Source organism: Callospermophilus lateralis, chromosome 2 (genome assembly GCF_048772815.1).
Source record: "Callospermophilus lateralis isolate mCalLat2 chromosome 2, mCalLat2.hap1, whole genome shotgun sequence".
Lineage (NCBI taxonomy): Eukaryota > Metazoa > Chordata > Mammalia > Rodentia > Sciuridae > Callospermophilus > Callospermophilus lateralis.
The window spans coordinates 31504417-31524615 of NC_135306.1; the positions used below are offsets into that span (position 1 = coordinate 31504417).

The 20199-nt window shown below is 34.3% G+C and overlaps 1 protein-coding gene and 1 non-coding gene across 2 annotated transcripts in view; both read left to right on the plus strand.

Annotated features, from left to right (window-relative positions):
* Erp44 (endoplasmic reticulum protein 44) overlaps window positions 1–20199 on the plus strand; it is an 80084-nt gene that overhangs the window by 4831 nt on the left and 55054 nt on the right. The window lies entirely within an intron of this gene.
* LOC143393168 (U1 spliceosomal RNA) lies at window positions 5770–5933 on the plus strand. Its single transcript, XR_013090488.2, has one exon. It is a non-coding gene; the product is annotated as a U1 spliceosomal RNA (small nuclear RNA).

Below are 20199 nucleotides of genomic sequence, written 5' to 3' on the forward strand. Positions count from 1 at the left end.
TGGTATAAATTTATAATTCAGTGCAAGTAATTTTAACCAATATATATGGTTTACTCATATATATGGTTAAGTTCTTTTGTTTTATTTATTTTTCAATTTTTAGTTTTTTAACATTTATAATCATGTGAATCTACTGCTTTCAGATTAAATGCAAAGGCAAATATGAGAATCTTGTCATCTTTTATTAAACCAGATCTTAGATTTGCAGTAACTTAAATAATTTCATACTTCTCTCTAAAATCTATTTTGCTTAGGAAATAAGTTGTTTTTCATAAGAGATGCTATTTATGTTAACCTATTGTTGGTCTATTATTGTTAATTTGATAACAAATATGCTTTTTAAATTTCCAAAAATTTAATAAAATTTACTGCTTCCAAAGCAAGAAGTAAATGTATAGTTTATGGAACTTTGTACGTGTTGTTGATATTATGAAATCCTACATATAGGGATTAGGCCATTTTGTGATCTTGCCACCAATGTAAGTTTTTCTATATCCTTAGCAAGTTATGATGTGGGTCTGATAGGTGGGAATTGGTATATCAATGTCTTTTAATTTGCTCCTTTTTAATATGAGTGTGATTGAGTTTTTTTAATTTAAATGTCATTTGTGTATTTTTATGTGAAGTATCTTCCTACCTATGAGATTGTTGGTCTTCTGTTTCTGTATGCTGCACACACACACTGAAAGAGACAGTAGCCCTTTATATTATTGTTATTTGAATCTATGATGTACTCAATGTTGAGAGACACTGGAATGGACTACCCTGTCTGAATTAAGTAATGTGTCTAATGAGTTAAAATTTATAAAAGCTTTGGAGAATGTGTCTCATTTCACAGTAGTGAAAACATTTCCTAAACTGTAAATCATGGTTTTCAAAGAGCTTTATAATAGTTCAACCTATAGATGCACTATAATTCACCGTCTTTTATTAAAGATGTTTGGATTGTTGGTTATTTCTGTTTTTTTTCAGTGTTATAGAAAATGTACAAAAGAAAAACATACAATGATGATGTTCACTGCAAATCTCCAAATATATCATTGGGATACTTTTAAAATTATACTTATTGAGTCACATGTGATATTTTTTGTTTGGAGTTTCTAATACATGGTACCAAATTGCTCTACTGGAAAGTTGTACCTATGTGAATTTCTGCCAACAGTGCCACTTCCTCACATTCTAATCAACAGGGAGTGCTTTTATAGTCTGCCAATTTAGTATACCAAAAGATAATATATAATTTCTATTTACATTTATTATAACCAGAATTGAATTTTTGCACATTTATTGAGACTCCGTATTTCTGTGAGGGAGGGTGGGGAGAGGGAGAGAGAGAGAGTGTGTGTATGTGTGTGTAACTTGTTCATGTTATTTGTCCTCTTTTCCAAAAATCAGTTACTCCTCCTTCCTCCATTAACTCAGAATAAATGTAGTCAGAAGATAAACTTTAAGAATAATGGAAGGTGTTATTCCTTTGTTCATTAGTATCCCTCAAAGAGGTAGCACTGTGCAAAGAAATATCAGGACATCTATGTGCAAGTTCCAAACTCTTCCATTTAACACAGTAACCTTAGATAAATTTTCTAAATTGAATATGTAGTCATAAGGTAAGCACATTGGATTTGATGATTCAGTAATTCTTTATATACTCTGCTTGTTTTCAAAAAGGGTATTCCTCTGATTTTCTCTGTTTTCAAAAAGGGTATTCCTCTAATTTCCTCTGTTTTCAAAAAGGATATTCCTCTGATTTCCTCTAAGTTGTAGACTTCCTTAAGTTTGAATACTTCCTTAAAATTTTTTGCTTTTTCACAAGTTATAGCACTGTGCCACTCACCCTGTTGTACATATAAAGGGAAGTGTGCTTTGGTTACAGCTTTTCTGATATTGATCACTGCTGTGCTCTGTTTCATCTAGCCAAGGAAATGATTACAAAGTTTGATTTTTAATAGCATTTATTAATCCTTAGTCTACTTTTGATCTGGTAGAAGGGAACTATCTATATATTCCAGGCTGCAGGAAGCTACTGTTTTTTTTTTTTAATTTTATTTTTTATTCTATTTTGTTATATATGACAGCAGAATACATTACAATTCATATTACACATATACAGCACAATTTTTCATATCTCTGGTTGTATACAAAGTATATTCACATCTTTCTTGTCTTCATATAAGTACTTAGGGTAATGATGTCTGTGTCATTCCACCATCTTTTTATACCCTTGCCCCCTCCCTTCCCCTCCCATCTTCCCATGCTCTCCCTCCCAACACCACTATGAATCAGCCTCCTTATATCAGAGCAAACATTTGGCATATGGTTTTTTGGAATTGGCTAATTTCACTTAGCATTATATTCTCCAACTCCATCCATTTACCTACAAATGTCATGATTTTATTCTCTTTTATTGCTGAGTAATATTTCATTGTGTATATATACCACATTTTTTTTTATCCATTCACCTATTGAGGGGTATCTAAATTGGAAGAACCTGCTCTTTATCATTACTATTTTTTCTTTCCTTTTGTCACTTGAATGCCTATTTGCTATGAAAGAGAAAAAGATGATTGATATGTAAATCATGCCTCCAAGAAATTTGTCATTCACTTGGGGAGAGAAGATGTATATGTAAATAATTAGAATACCAAAAGGAAAGTGATACCTGAAAGTAATTATAGAGATGGGTTGTAGATATTCAGAGGGGATTGTGAGCCTAAGCATGCTTCTTCCAAGTAGCTTTACTTACTGAATCAGAATCTGTACTGTACACTTACCCAGGTAACCAAATGTACTTTAAAAAGTTTGAGAAGTATCATTGTAGGTGTTTGTAAGAAACAAATTAGTTCTCAGTGGAGGGTAGAGCAACTTTTTTGAAAAAGATGAATTTGAGTATTGACTTGAAGGGTTAATTGATTGGTTAATTTTTAGACATGAATGGAATGAAGAACAAGGGCTATCTATGAAATATTTTACGTGAGTACTTTTTTGTTTGTTTGTTTGTTTTTGTAACAAAGTCTTCCTATCTGGTTTGCTGACATGGCTAAATATAAGAATTGCTTCTAAAGAAGCTGGCAAACCCTTTGCCCAACTTCCATAACAGTTATCAATTTAGCAAAAATAAGAATCCTGGTTTTTAGTGAATTCTCATCATCATCAGATTAACAGGGGATAGGAAAAATGCCACTTCCAATGAGTCTTGCCTGTGATGCCATGGGCCTCAGGTCAAATCATTCTATAACTGCTTTGTAAATCCTCAGTGATATTGTGGTCAGAATCTCTATGATTTCTCTAGCCTTATGATTATGTCATTATGTAGAACCTTGAGCATTGTACTGAACTCTAATTTTAAAAGTTGCTTGAATTTGTAGACATTAACATTACTAATACAAAAAAGAAAGAGGAAATCATCTCAAAAAAAAAACTTCCTAGTATTTGAACTAGAGAAAACTAGGCTGAGGCTGAGATTGTAGTTCAGTGGTGGAGCACTTGCCTAACACCACATTCTCAGCACCACATAAATAAACAAACAAACAAACAAATAAAATATTGTGTCCATTTACAACTAAAAAAATTTGTTTAAAAAAACTAGGCTGAATATTAGAGTGCCAGTGATTTTTCCATTTCTTCTTCAAGATTGTCACAGTCTGATAGTAGGACCTTTGGTAATTGTATTTAACAAGTCTTTGAGAATCAGAAGAGTTTTTGACCTTAGAAAAAGAGTTGGACCCTTTTTATTTTTTAGGAGACTATCACTACTCAGTTATTTATTGGGAATGAACATAAGAACATGAATGGGTGATGTGTACTAATAATGATTGAAGTTATACTTATCTAAAGTTGTCCTATAAATTTAAATTCACTTAAATTAAATAAAAGTTCCATTCCTCAGTCACAGTAGCTACATTTGGAGTACATAATCTGGTACGTCCAGTGTGTGAAGGTGCACATTATGGATCGTGGAATGTATTTTATCATCCCAGAAAGTGCCATCCACAGGAAGTGAATAGTGCTGTTCTAGAGCAAGATAAAGTGAGCTAAAGAATGGGGAAAATTACTCCAGTAGTGTTTCAAAGCTTTGAGGAATGGATATCTTGTTCATTCATGGGACAGCAGTAATCTGGAAAATGTCAGTCATCTTGTCAGTGAAATAGATTTGGATTTCCGTATCCTAGTGGTTAGGGAGGCATCAGTTAAAATTTGAAAATAAGAATTTGAGTCTTAGTGTTCATTTTCTTATACACCTTCCCTTTCCTCCCCACACCTTTTACTGGTGATCTGAGGGCCTCCTGTGTGCTAGGCAAACGCTCATCCTTAGCACTTTTTATTTTGTTATAATACAAGATCTCACTAAGTTGCCCATACCGACTTTGAATTGGTGATCCTCATGTCTGTCTCCCAAGTTGCTGGGATTACAAGTGTGCCTTCTAATGCCCAGCTCTTCTTATTATTTACAAGGTTATTTAGGCAATTTCCCTCTGGAGGATTTGTTTTCTTAGCTGAGTGTAAAGTAGGGTTGAGTAGACTGTTTCTCTCAACTCTAATGGAATGTGACTGACTTTGGGATTTGAAGGTCTGCAATTTGGTGAAATCCCACTTGAGGGGATTTCATCATCATACTTTAAATGATGCTTTAGGAGAAAGTTTACTGAATAAGAACATATCTACATTGTAGTTAGTAAAATTACCTGTAAAAATATGGCCTGTTGATGTTTTTAAGGGTTTGCCTTGGATATCAGCAGTGTTTCTCTACTATATTAAAATATCATTCTGCGTGTGACTGGGGAGTGAGGTGTCACACTTGAAGTGTGGAAAACACTATTGTGATCACTTAAGATTTTAAACCAAGAGTTCCTTACGTTTTCCTATTAATGATATACTTTCACGATACAGAAAAGCATAATAAAGACGTGCATATACCAACTGATGATAGCATTTTAGTATATAGCCTTCTACGTTTTTTGGTGCATATTTGAATGGATTTCTAATAGTTATATATGTTGAACAATATAAGGTTAGGCTCTTGTTCATTCCTGGTGGAGAGAGGTAGATATTAGTTCATGGGAATATAGACAGAAAAGATATCACTTGTACATGTACTTGTACTCCTACCACTTGGAAGTGACTACTAGCCTGACAACGTACCTCAGAGTTACTTGACCTTGAGCTTCCATTTTCTAAGTGAGAGATGGGGATAAAGACCTCTTCTACAAAGTTGTAAATGTATCTATAGTACATCTGAGGAAATTCTTCTGGTATCTGCTACATAGTAGGTGGTGAGTAAATGTTAGGATTAGGGGAATCAGCAAATGAGTAGATGATTAAAAATATTTTTCAAGTTGCCCATCCAGTCATATTGAAATTGTGTACACTGAAGTAATGAGCTCACAAGACTAGCTTTCATCCACTCTGGTCTTCTGATCCTACTGTTCTACTGACAGAAGCAGCTTAAAAATGGGACAGTAAGTGAATAAATGATCTACTTAACTCTGTTTTACAACTATACCCAATTAGTATTGTACTTATTCATTGTATAATTATGAAACTAGTTTAATGGAGGTAATTGTGTTTTGTTGAAGAGTCCACTGGTTTTAGGATTTTAAAAGGCCTGGGGTTGGGGATGTGGCTCAAATGGTAGTGTGCTCGCCTAGCATGCATGAGGCACTGGGTTCGATTCTCAGCATCACATAGAAACAAAATAAAGATATTGTGTGTGTGTGTGTGTGTGTGTGTGTGTGTGTGTATATACACACACACACATACATACATGCCTGGATACTTACCTAGCAGGGGAGATACCATGATCATGAAGTTGGTTTTCTCAGGGTGAATCTCATCCATTGCACTCTGGATGTTCTGACCCCAGAGGCTTCCCCAAATGTGGGAAACTCAATTGCATAATTTGTGGTAGTGGGAGACTTCATTCAAGGTTTCCCCAATTAAAAGAAGAAGAAAAAAAAATACTTGGGTTTGAACCCTGTTCTGCCACTAATTTGGATAAGTCACTTAGCTTATTTGGATCTTATTCATTTAACAAATATTTTGCTTTTACTATATGCTAGACACTACGAAATTTTGATTTTCTTATTTGTAAAATAGGAGTATGATTCCTCTTTCAGCCTCAGAGTTTCTATGATGATGCAGAGATATCAAATTGAAGTTAATAATATGTTTGTAAACTATAAAAATAGTTTATTATTAGCAATTTATTTGCTTTTGTATTAAAAGTAGAAAAGCATATCAAGTTGGATCTTTATTTCTATCAATCATAATTACCTTTATCACTATTTTGATAAAATCAGGGAAAGTGACAAGTTGATAAGCCCTTTAAGAAACCACTACTATTTGGAATCAGACTTTTAAAATAAAAAGCATCATCCATTTATTCATTTCAGAGGATCAAAAGAGAGTACAGTGGGCTGGGGTTGTGGCTCAGTGGTAGAGTACTTGCCTGGCATGCATGAGGCACTGGGTTCGATCCTCAGCACTTCATATAAATTAGTGAATAAAAATATGCTGCATGCTTCAAATACATATTTATTATTTGGATTCTTTCTCTAGAAGGCTAATTGTATAATATACATCTGTCTCAGGGAGAGTTGATGCATTATAGAAGTAGTTCTAGAATGTGGTTTTCCAGGATTATTAATAATACTAGAAGGTAGAGAGACTTTGAAGCTAGAAAGACTTGCTTCATTTCTGGCTCTCTCTCTTTTTTAGCTGTATGATATTAGACAATTTTCCTTCTCTTTCTGAGCCTCAGTTTTTCTGACTTAAAAGTGGAACTAATTATTTGTAAGGCTATAATATTAAGATACAGTGTCCTCAGGGTACTACATTGCATTGTGTCTGGTATATAGGAGATGTTTGTTTTGTAAAGTATTGGGTAGAGAAGAGCAGGTACTGGACAAATGGAGTCACTGTGAAATGGAGAAAGTGTGATGGACGTGGCTAGTGCTTGTGCTGACCATCCTTTTGTGACTGTACTGTCTTTTTTAAAAATATATATATTTGTAGTTGTTGATGGCCTTTTTATTTTATTCATAATTTATATGTGGTGCTGAGAATCAAACCCAGTGCCTCATGCATGCCGGGCAAGCACTCTACCACTGAGCCACAACCCTAGCCCAACTGTACTCCCTTTTGACCCTCTGAAATGAATAAATGGATGATGCTTTTTATTTTTAAAAAGTCTGATTCCAAATGGTAGTGGTTTCTTAAAGTGCTTATCAACTTGTCACTTTCCCCTGGTTTTTATCAAAATAGTGACAAAGGTAATTATGATTGATAGAAATAAAGATCCAACTTGATATGCTTTTCTGCTTTTAATACAAAAGCAAATAAATTTCTATAAGTGGTATGGTGAAAGTGGGGAAGTAAGCTTTTGCTCTCACTATTTGAAAGGTATCATTAGTTTCATATTTCTAGAAAAGCATCATTTCTATTACTTTGAGCATTCAAAATCATTCAAAAACTGTAAAACTATATCTCTGACTTGTAATTGACTAGATATGGAAAATAATGATGATCCTTAGAAATATATAATCTTTCTCCAGTAAGGGAAGAGTAGATTATTACTGCAGACTTTGGGTCACTGAAAATATGAAAAAAATAAAACTCCTATTTGTATAAGTGTGGAAGATTCCAAATTTCTGGTGTATAGCTTTATTTGCTCTGATAGTCTGATTACATGCACAGTATTTAGCCCTTAAACATTGCTTCCAATAGATTGTAAATTTATTTACACAGAAAGCATGTGTAATATTTACTACTTTTAGTAAGTTTTGGCCTTAAGCCAAATCTATTATAACAAATCTTTTGAAATTTGGATACTGTGATGAAAGTATTTAGTGACAATCCATTGGCAGATGAAATAATTTATGATAGGCATTTCAGTTTAGATTAAGAAAAGTTTATTGTATGGTTTTACTTTTCTAAAGTAAATTTTCTAATCTCATAATACTTAAACCGTCCATTATTGGAAAGATCAGGAATTGGTTGGAAGAGAGGGAAATTGTATTTTCCAGTCCACAGTTAAGAAGAACTCCTTGGTACACAATGGTTATTATCTTCAACAAAAGAGTGATTTAAGACATAACAATATGAAACTAGTTTAATGGAGGTAATTGTGTTTTGTTGAAGAGTCCACTGGTTTTAGGATTTTAAAAGGCCTGGGGTTGTGGCTCAGCGGTAGAGTGCTTGCCTCCTACATGTGAGGCCCTGGGTTCAATCCTCAGCACCACATAAAAATAAATAAGTGAAATAAAAGTATTATAAAAAATAATAATAATAAAATAAAATATGGGTCATTGACTTATCACTATCTACCTTGAAAAACAAACAAACAAAAAAACCATAACAACATGAATCTTCAAGAAATAGCTTTTAATTCTTAGAAATATCCAGTGTTGTGTCGTGTCGTGCAGCAAAATAATCAGATTTACATTGCACATAAGGCTGCTGTGTTTGATGTCTTTCTAGCTTACTTTATTTGGGGAATACTCATTTGAGTAGTAGTATCTAGCTTTTCTGGGTCATCCACTTCTAATGCAAGTGGATTGTGGTATTTGAGGAAACAGCAGAGAGCTTTTTTATATTTCTTTCTTTTTTTTTTTTTCCACAATTTCTTTTAATATTTATTTATTTATTTTTAGTTTTCGGCGGACACAACATCTTTGTTTGTATGTGGTGCTGAGGATCGAACCTGGGCTGCACGCATGCCAGGCAAGCGCGCTGCCGCTTGAGCCACATCCCCAGCCCTATATTTCCATATAAGTAGTTAGTTAATAAAGATTCCTGAATATTGTGAAGATAGTATAAAAGATGTTTTCTGAGTGGCCTTAAATGCACTTTTATTTGTGTTGTTTAAAGGCTTTTTAAGGTTTAAGAAAGGCATAGGGTGTCTTTAGGGTACATTTTCTTTTAAGAGAAAGCAGAGTTCTTGTTTTCAAAGTTTATTGACTCATTGTCAGAGACTGGGATAGTTTATATCAATAAATCATATTAGGTAATTAAAACCAGTACCAATAAAAGAAACCAAATGTGTGTGTAAATATAATTTTTTTCTTTTTTTGGTATTGGGGGTTGAACCCAGGGGCACTTAACTGCTGAGCCACGTCCCCAGTCCTTTTTAAATATTTTATTTAGAGACAGGTCTCACTGAGTTGCTTAGGGCCTCTCTAAGTTGCTGAGGCTGGCTTTGAACTCGCAATCCTCCTGCCTCAGCCTCCTGAGCTGCTGGTATTACAGGTGTGTGCCACCATGCCTGGCATAACTTTTTTTTTTTTAAATGGAAATCATTAAAAAATAATGGAAGCATTTCTCTTTAAATATAAATATAGATGCTGAAATTATATTTGTTAGTACTTTTGCCGTAAGTCTGGAATGACACCTTTTATCAAGGATGAATAGTTTCATCTGTTGAGGACAGGCAGAGCCTATGTGACTGTGTTTGCTTTGCATCTGTGAAAACTTTTAAGTTTGTAAATTGAAAGTTTGTAAGTAGAGGACCCTCTTTCTCTTCCTGGAGGCTATAATTTTTCTGTAAAGATATTTTTTCTTACATATTTCTAAGAACTTTACAGTTCAGGAAAATTATTCCCTTTCATATGTTTTTTTCAGATTCTTTTCTCTTTTTTGTTTATTCTATTTTTTACAGCATTTTTATAGAGTGTGCTCATACGTGTATGTTTAACCTTTTATTTTTGGATTATAAATATTAGAAAGACCTTCCTCATTGTAAGGTGTAGAAGTAATTCTCACATGTTGTAGGGATGAATATAATTTTCCTATTTATCAGTAAGTGAAATTATTGGAGAAATTTTAGTGAACATTTTGTTTTTAGTAATTCAAACAACAGTTTTCATATAAGAAGTCTATAGTCTTCTAAATGGATCACTTAGTCAAATAAGTATCAAATGTGAAGCCTACAAAAATATGTAATTTATAATTTTTTTTCTGTATCCTGAAATGTAAAGAGAACATTAAAATAGAATCAGAAACTTTAGAGATTATTCAGCAATAAATTATCTGTTTACTGCTTAACTCATCTCACTTCCCTATTCAGTTCTTTAGCCCCATTATTCTCTTATAGTCTCTGTTTTCTTTAGGTCAGAATAGTAGTTATTCACAATTACAAACTTGAAGGGGGTAATAGTTTATCTAGCTGTAGAGTATTCTCCCCTTCTACTTTATGCATGGCAGTCCTTGACAACTATGTTCTTGACAAATGGCCATTTCTTGACAAATGGCAGAATGGCCATTTGTCTTCAGGTTGAAAACTTGCTACAGTAGAGGTCTTACAGGAAAATCCAATCTGTTGTAAAGTCATGCCACTAGAAAGTTTTGCCTCACAGAGCTGAACACATGCACCTTTCTCTTCTACATGTTGATCACAGTTCTACCAGTAGAGCTCACCAAGAACCTATCCACCAATTCTTGTACAGGCTCATGGCATCCTCAAATGAAAACCCTTGGGGATGGAAGCACTGAGCCAAGTAGGGCCTACAGGAAATTGATGACAGACACATCTTGCCCTTTAAGAGCTTATAGTCTACTTATAGAGATTTTCATGATGAAGCAAAAAAAAAAAAAAAAAAAGAAAAGACATGCCACAAATACTGTAAAGTTTCTTTCTAGAAAGTATTCTAGAAAAATTAGTGCAGAAAAAGGACAGAGAACACTGACTAGGTTAGATGAATAGAGTTGTTTCTATGAATGAAGTTAAGTGATTAAGACGGGCTCTGGAAGTTCAAGTTGTATAACATTGGAAGATAAAGTTCTGGTAGGTTAGGGCCAAAATGTGAAGAGCTGTGGACTTGTCCTCCAGTGAGCTGCCTTAGAAATTTGGTTATAGGGAGCTAACATAGTCCAGGTTTTTTAAAAAAATTTTTAATTAAATATTTTTTTATACCAGGGATTAACACAGCCATTTAACCACTGAGCCATACCTCCAGCACCCCACCCCTCTTTTGAGACAGGGTTTCACTAAGTTGCTGACACTAGTATTGAATTTGCTATCCTCCTGCCTCAGCTTCCTGAGTCTCTGGGATTACAGGTGTGCATCCCCATGCCTGAATAGTCCAGCATTTTAATAAAGATGAATATAATAGCAGAGCATGTACAGATGAATAAAATATTTAATATAACGACTGCCACTACAAGAAAAACAAAACTTTCTATATATTAAGACAAAAGAAAATCTAGTTTGACTAGGTAAAAAATTTTTTTTAATTTTATATTTTTTTGTTTGTTGATCGACCTTTATTTTATTCATTTATTTATATGTGGTGCTGAGAATTGAACCCAGTGCCTCACACATGAGAGGCAAGCACTGTACCACTGAGCCACAACCCCAACCCAGTAAAAAAATTATTAAAAACCATATTAACTAAAAAAATAATTTGACAGAAATAAGACCAAACACGTCTACCATACCAATAACCATAAGTTTAACTGACTTATTGAAATTTTTTCATATTGAAGCACAAAGTAAAGTTCAACTGCATTCTGAAAGCCAGAGATGCTTTTAAAATAATGATTTTTCTTTTATAAGAAAGTTATTCTAGAACTAATTGAATACAGAAAAGAAGAAGACTGTTGTTTCATGGAAAACAGTTTTCATTGAAGGTTGTTTACTTACCAAAAAATAATCAGGGCCATGTGTTTAGTAGTGAAATTAAGGCATTCTTTAATGTGAGCTATCTCCTTCACGTTTTGCAGTGTAGAATGTATATACCAATAGCAAAAGCTGGTAAATAGGAGGATTAAATAATTTGTTATATAATTTAGGAGATATCAGGGTGTAGTCAGCATAAACTGTGAAACTTTTTAAAAATTGCGAAGTGAAAACAGTGGCCAATGTTTAGGATACCAAAACGTTTAGTATATCAAAACAACGCAGTGTAGTATGTTGGCTGTGTTCCTGTCATACTTCCCATTTCTCCTTCATCTTCCAAATATTGTCTCCTCGTCTCAAGGTCTACCCCTGGGGGGAGCCCACATGAAGATAGGCTGCCATTTTTCCTATAAAATTTCCTGTGTTCTGAGAATGCCTGCTTTGATCCTTACAGTGTCATTTTACGTGTTTCTCTACATCCAGTGTTTCCTCTATACCAGTTGTTGGGCTTGGTTAGATTGATATTAAGTTTAATTTCTTGTTGTTAAGAACACTTAGCAAATGGTACTGTATTTCTTATTGCATCCCACCCAGAAGCATATCTGGTTTTCCCACTTTAATTGATATTAAGATTGTTCAGGGGGCTGGGGTTGTAGCTCAGTAGTAGAATGCTCACCTAGGGAGGCACTGGGTTCAATCCTCAGCACCACATCAAAATAAATAAATAAATAAAATAAAGGTATTGTCCAACTACAACTAAAACATAAATATATGTACATAAAAGATTGTTCAGTAACAATGTCCATACAGTTGCTACATGTTAAAATTAACTCAAGCCTAATTGAATACCTAGCAAAAAGGGAGTGCTGACATACAAAGTGATTCTCATTGTCCAGTGCCCAGCAGTTATTTTCTTTTTAGAATAGATAATGATTTTGTAGGAAGTATGCTTGACTCTTAAAATATTAAAGTGAGAAATCAGTTTTAATATGTAAATGAAGTCTGATGATCTCAAGTAATGTAAACTCCATATATTTGTACTACTCCCACAGTATCTAGCATGTAATAGAAGATTCAGTGAAATATTTGTAGAATGAGTGATGGAACAAAAAAATATATGAACCAACGTGATATAGACTATTCGTGTTAGTCTACTTTCTGCTACTGTGACAAAATACCTGAGAAAAGGGGAAAGATTTATATTGACTCATGATTTCAGAAGTTTCAGTCCATGGTCAGTTGGCCTGTTGCCTTTGGGCCTGTGGTGAGGCATTTTATCATGGCAGGGAGTGTGTGGTAGAGGAGGCTGCTCACCTCATGTTAACCATGAAGGAAAGAGAAGAAGGGGCTGGGGTCCCTCAGTGGTCTAAATTCCTTTCAGTAGGCCTTACCTTCTAAAGGTTCCACCACCTAATGCCACAGGCTGGCAACCAAGCATAAGCACATGGCTTTTGTGGGAATTTTAACTCATTCTGTCCCAGTGAAGGAATGAATGCCTGTAGACACTTAAACTGAACAATAAATATGCCATTTGTGGTAACTTTGAAATAAATATTTATGTTTTTAAGTTTCTGCTTTTTGAGAAAAACAATAGTGAATGATTAGTGATAATATTATTAATAATATCAATCATGTCATTAGTATTATTGATAAAAATTATGTAATCAATTCTAGATTATGCTTTCCCACCTATTTTAATACATCTGTGTCAATTAAATTGAAATATTCACAGAATTGAAACTTGGGATTTAATGGGTTAAGATCTAAACCATAACAGTTCTCTTTAAGGCAACTTTGTTTCATCAGGCATCCTGGGCAGGAAGTACAGTGCATCTCAAAGTGCAGCAGTTGTAATTTTCTCTCATTTGCAATTATTTGTTCTGGAAAGTTAGGTACAAGGACCACTGCTGGTTAATATTGGGAGATAATGATAAATAGGACATTGTCTCCTCATTACTACCACTTCTCACCCCTGGGCTCCAGTGTGTGTGCAGAAAAGGGAGAAAACACTTCTCATCTTGACTTTTCTCCTCATTCCCATGCTTCATTAGTGCTGCCATTGCTACAAGTTTGGGATCTAGAAGAGCACAGTATGGTGATTTTAAGAAAAGAATCCTGTCCACACATGGAGAAACTCACACCAGCTCCAAAAATCTTTTTATATCAGGAACATCCTCTCTGAAGGTTAGACAAATACCTTGTCTCTTTCAGATAAATTAGTTTGTACCATTTTTAGATATAGCGAAGAATAAAATACATATAACATCAATTTTTTGTTTTGCTTTTTTAATTGATGCATTATATGTAATAATTAGTGGTATTTGTTTTTACATATTTGTGTACAGACATCAGTTTTTTTATTTTTTAATTTTTTTAATTTATTCATTTTAGTCACATACAGCATGAGGATACACACTGACATTTTCACAAAAGTATGGAACACAATTTCCTCCAATTCATCCTTAGCACTTTTCCCCCGCCTTCCCTCCCCCCTCCACAGTCCCTCTTCAATCCATTTACAGTTTACTTTTTTTTTTAATTGATGTCCTGTGGATTATATTCAATGTGTGGCCCCACCTTGCCGTATCCATGCATGAACATGAAAGTTCAATCAGATTCATTCTATTGTTCTTCCCTTTTCCTGTCCCTTCCTCCTCATCCTCCATCCCTTTCTTCTAGTCTACTGATCTTTCCTCTATTTTGATGAAATTCCCTCTCCCTTTTTTCCCTTTCCCTTTCTCTTTGTAGTTGTTACACACACACCTCCCCCCCTCCCCCATTTTGGATTAGATTTTGTATATCAGAGAAAACATTCGACCTTTGACATTTTGGGACTATCTAATTTCACTTAGCTCGATAGTCTCCACTTCCATCCATTTACTGCAAATGCCAAAACAGACATCATTTTTTTAATGGAAATCCATGCATGATCAAATGACTTCAAAAAATATGAATTTCAACAATTTTTGTTTCCTTATTTTTTGTCTGTGATTGCTTTTGCTGACTAGGGATTAGATTATTTAATTTTGCATTTTTTGTTACAGATTTGTTTTCTCAAACATGTCTGCACATATTTTGAGTTAGTGGAGAATTCTTATTATTGTTCTTATGTTCCTTTATAAATGCAGATTCCGCCAAAGTGGGTCGCAGTGATACTATAGGATGGTTGTAACACTAAGCAATTTAAGGGTTAAAGTAGCTTCCTAGCGTTACTCTACACTTAGTCCTATTTTTTCTTTCTCTTTGAACTTCTAGTTCATTATAATGCTTCTGGGAATACTAACACTGTGAGATGTGCCTGATTGATACCCAGCTTCAAGGCCCTTAGTCCCTGTCAGCTTCAGCATCTTTTCTCCAGGGATCTTTCAACCTCTCTAGCTCCTTGCAGCCAACTGCAAACCTTTATGCTTCTGTTGACTGCCAGCTTAATGCAAAACTGAGAATAAGAGTGGGCTGACACTGCACTCAGAGAAGTGGCCTCCAGGGAGGAGAAGCAGCCTGGGTCCCATGGCATTGGGACTTCGGGTGGTAGGCTTACTTGTCAGTCTGGATTAAAAATGTGAGAGAGCAGTTGTCTGGTTTATCACTTATTTTTTGTTATAGGGAAGAAAGTTTGTAAAGAGCTTTGAAAAATCTCTGAACAGAAAGACAAGTAAATGAAAGATTTAGTAAAAGTACACTAAGCTATTACTGCAAAAAGCCTGGTGGAAGTAATGCCAACTGAGAATAGTAATGCTACCCAGAAGAAACATCCTTTATTGACACTTCTATTTAATGTCAATTAATATGCAAAATATCTACTTAAGATGTTTTTTAAGCATCAAACAGTAAACTTTTAAAAAGTAACATCTGTGAGTTTCTAATAAGATTACAGATGCCACGTTTTTCTAAAATCACAGCAATGTACATGTCATTGGAGAATTGTCACTTGAGTCCTGCCTGTTCTTGTGTGCATATAAGAGGACCACAACCATCGTGCATAGTTTTGCATGAACTTATATGCTTGCTGCTAGAATAAAAGACTTAAGCAATGCTTCCTAAACTTTAATGTGCATAGGAATCAATCTGGGGATCTTATTAAAATGAAGGCTCTGATTTATTAATCTGAGCTGAAACCTGATGTTCTTCATTTCTTACAAGCTTCCAGGTGATGCCAGGTGCTGCTGGTTCAGGGGCCACACTTGGAATAATAAGGTTTTAAGATAATGAATTTTAAACAAATTTACTGTAAAGAAATACTTCTTATTTTCTAACTTATTTACTAAGACATTCCAATAAAGTCTGGCAAATACTTCTTGCTAACAAATAATATTTGATAACATCTTCTTGGGATTTTATTAGCCTCAGGTCCTAAAAGTTCCTAATGGGCTGGATTTTTATCCACTAATGTAACATAGCGTGCTCTCTCTCTCTCTCTCTCGCTCTCGCTCTCGCTCTCGCTCTCGCTCTCGCTCTCTCTGAGAGAGAGAGAATTTACTAATGGTTCTCTTTATTTCTTCCCAGCCTTATTAAAGTATAATTGACAAATAAAAATTACATGTATTTATAGTGTACAATATGGTATTTTGATATATGTATACATTGTAAGATGATTAAATCAAGCTGATTATCATACCTGTCACCTTACATACTTATCATTTTTTTGTGATGAGAATATTTGAGATCTAATTTCTTAGCAACTTTCAAGAATAAGATATATTATTATCAACTGTAGTCACCACACTGTGCATAATAGATCTTAAAGCTGTTTTTATATGTGGATAGTAAGTGCTGAAGTGCCTATAAATCATGCCAAAGAACAGTGTGGGGAGCCAGAGAAGGTAACACTAAGAGCTCATGACAGCTCTTAGATAATGATATAGAGGAGGGGCTTTTGTGACAGGGGTAAGATCACTTCAGAGATTCCTTGTAAGTCTATGAATTCTCACTGAGTATTTTGCTTTTTACCATCAACTAATTAAAATCAAATTGCAGTATAACTTCATTCTAATTTAATAATCTTATTTTCTTAAACATCTTCAAAACATTTCTTGGCTATATGATTTCTGGACCTTTACCTCCCACTTCTCATCTCCAGCATTGAGATGAGAATTCTCATATCTGAATTGTTAGTGTATTAACATAATCTATATCCATGTATTCATTTAATACATATTTGAATCCTTTTGTGTACAGTAGGGTATGTTAGTAGGTGATCTATGGGATAAAATTTGAATAAGGTGCAGTTTCTACTTTTGAAAGTATTAATAATCTGTTGGAGGAAGTAAGTTCTCAATACAGATATCCAGTTTGAGGATAAAATTACTATGCTTCTTTCCTTAATAAAGAATAAGAAATTAATGCCCTACAGAAAGTGCTCTACAAGTTCACAGAGGAGAGAAATGGATTGCTGTTTTCTGGAACCACAAGGAAGGGCTTCAAGAAAACATAGCTTTTGAATTGGGTCCTAAAAATTAGATAGGCTTTCTTAGCTGTTCTAAAAGAAAAAATTGCATGAGTAAGACATAGAGGCATAAGAATAATGAGACATTTTTTAAGAATTGCAGGTACTGTAGACCCCTTGCATTCTGAATTTATAACTTCTAGGATTTGTACTGTTTGTGTGACCTTTGAAAGGATCATGTAGCAATTTTTATGAGTTACTGATTTTATTTCCTTGCTGAGAGCCTAGTGTTTCAAGTCAATGAGTGAGGCTAGTGGTTGGCTTAGCATTCATATCTTAGTCCATTTTTATTCTTCTCTGTTCACTTTCATTTTCATTTTTCATTTTGTCAGATGTTATGTGAAAAGACATTTTAGCTTAAATGATTTAGGATTTGTGAAGATCTTGGTACAATTCCTCTTAGTTGCCAAGGGTCTATCAAACACAGGGTGACCATATAATTTATGCCTGAGCTGGGACCCCCTGAAGATTGAAATAGATGGTACTATTAATAAAATTCCAGGGCAGTGGACATGATCTGGGAGGGTTCTCTCAGGTAAGCTAGGATATATATGACTAATTAGAATGTATGGTTATTCTAAAAGTAGTTCATTTTAGTTAGAATATGACGTATAAATTGAAAGCAGGATGTGATTCAGGAAAGCAGGTACAAGTTAGTTTGTGAATGGCCCTAACTGCTAGGTGAAGGAGTTAAAAAACTTTTTATCTTATTCTATAGACAGAAAACCATTGGAGGTTTTTGGCAGAGGAATTGAAGTACATGAAGCAGCATTCAGAAAGATTAGTCTAGCCTCTGGGCAGAGTAAATTGAAGTGAGACATCCAATTTAGAGAGTATCATGATCGTTCCCATTAATGGTAACCACTGGTCTTAATGTACTAGGAAGTTGCATTTGTTTTTAAAATTACGTACAGAGAAACTTTAATAATTCATTTCCATGTTGTATTATTATTGGTGTTAGTTAGAAAATTCTGTTGGATTATTGCCTTGTTTAATTGTTGATTTTTTTTTTTGAGAGAGAGAGAGAGAGAGAATTTTATAATCTTTATTTTTTTAGTTTTCGGTGGACACAACATCTTTATTTTATTTTTATGTAGTGCTAAGGATCGAACCCAGCGCCCCGCGCATGCCAGGTGAGCGCGCTACCGCTTGAGCCACATCCCCAGCCCAATTGTTGATATTTTTAATAGAGAAACAGCACTGGGGCTTAGCAATGAATACCTGAATATTTATATGTAATAGTATTATAGCATGGGTATATTGTTAATATTGTAGCAATTGAGAGAATGCTTAATAAAAAGTCTTGCTGAAATTTATTTCTAAAATGCTTTATCATGTAATAAACTTTATTATTGGTATCTTTTTCAATTTGAGCTTAATATAGAGAAAATTATCAGTAACTCACATTCCCTTGCTTGCTTTTTCCCCTTTTCTCTTCCCGTCCCATGCAGCAGGTTGGACTAATGAGAAAGAAAAGCCATTTTCTACCAGGAAAACCAGAGCTTCATGGAAGAACGACTCAGTCCTTGAAGGACTAATCATGAAGTAGTGGAGAAGAAGATATTCTGGGTAGAGCAGACCATGTATGCAAATAGAGGGAGGCAAAAAAGTGGGGCTTTTTTTGGGAGAAGCAGCTGTCTGATGGGTGGCTTCAAAGTGCTGTGGAAATGGGACTAGGCTGGTATTACCATCCAATTAGATGGCCTTTATGGGAAGTTTAAGGAAAGCTTTGTAGCTCTCATAGGTACCTCAGTTTTTAAAAACCTTCTGTGTAATGGAAGAAAACATTTTTTACTTGCTGACAAATTAATTACAATTTAAAGCTAGTCTGTCACTGTTTCTTAAATGAGTTTTTGTATAATATTACCCATTTCACTGGTATGCCTTTCTACATGTAAGATCACATCACTAGATATCCCAGACTGAGATGTGTAACAGTTGGTACAGTAAATGCATGTTCAAGATATTATCTAATGAATTGTGGAGGATGATTGGAGTTGTCTTGCTCCCTGCTTTCTATAACAAGAAAATAATCGAATTAACTGAAGAGAATGACGAAGTTGTAAAATGCTTTCTATGTTTCTATCTGTATATTTATATGTTGTCTGTCCTATATTCTTCATAGAAGATCTTAATAGTCATGGAAAATATAACCTCTAGTGATGAAATATTATTAAGAATTTTCTTGTAACTTTTTGTTTATTTAAAAAAATTAAAAGTTTCCTTCCAATCTAAGTTTAAAAAAAAAAAATAATGATTCCCATCCTCCCTTCCTGACCTGCAGCTACTTGTCTTTATTTTACTTAAGCCCTGTAGTGTTTGACACATAAAGATGTTTCCCTAGGAGAATCTTATTTCTGCCCAGGGCTGACATGAAAAGAAACAATTTGTCAGACTAGTGGAGCTTGCTAAGAATTCAAATAAACAACCTGTCTTTCCTTTCATACTGCATATTAATAGAAATGTTAATTATAATAAGAGAAGGTTTCTTTCCTCCCTTGGGAAAGAGAGATTTTTGGGTCAGAGACAGTTTCCTTGCTTTGGACTCTTCTACAAACACAGATGTTAATGTAATGCCAGTCTTATCAGTGGCATATTTATTAGTGCAGTGCTATTAAGTAATAGTTGTCTATTTAATGCAGCCAAGTTGATCATTGCCTCATTCATGCCATTATCTATCATGTAAAAATATTTTTGCCATGTAAATATTTCAAAGTCAAAGGCAATTAACTTTAGTATTTTAATGTAAATTCTCTGCAAACCTATATTTGAATAGGTGATAACAAACTCTTCAGATTCAGGATCCCTTGGATTATACAAATTAAAATCATCACCATATCTGTAATCTAGCATTTATTACATTTGCTTCCCTCTGTGTCACTGTTACTAGATTGATAGCTCCTGGAGGCACAGTATACCATGCCTTACTGCCCTCAGTACCTAGTAGACTCTTAAATACTGGTATTTAATGACTTGACTTTAATAATGACCAGCTTTATTGCTGTGTGATAATATTTTTCTGTTTTCTAAGTTTTTCTCCAACATATAACTATAAAATCTTGCTGTATCAATATAATTGAGTTCCACAGTTATTGAGAGTTGGTCATAAATTTATAACGGAAGTATCAGTAAGATGTTGAGTGAT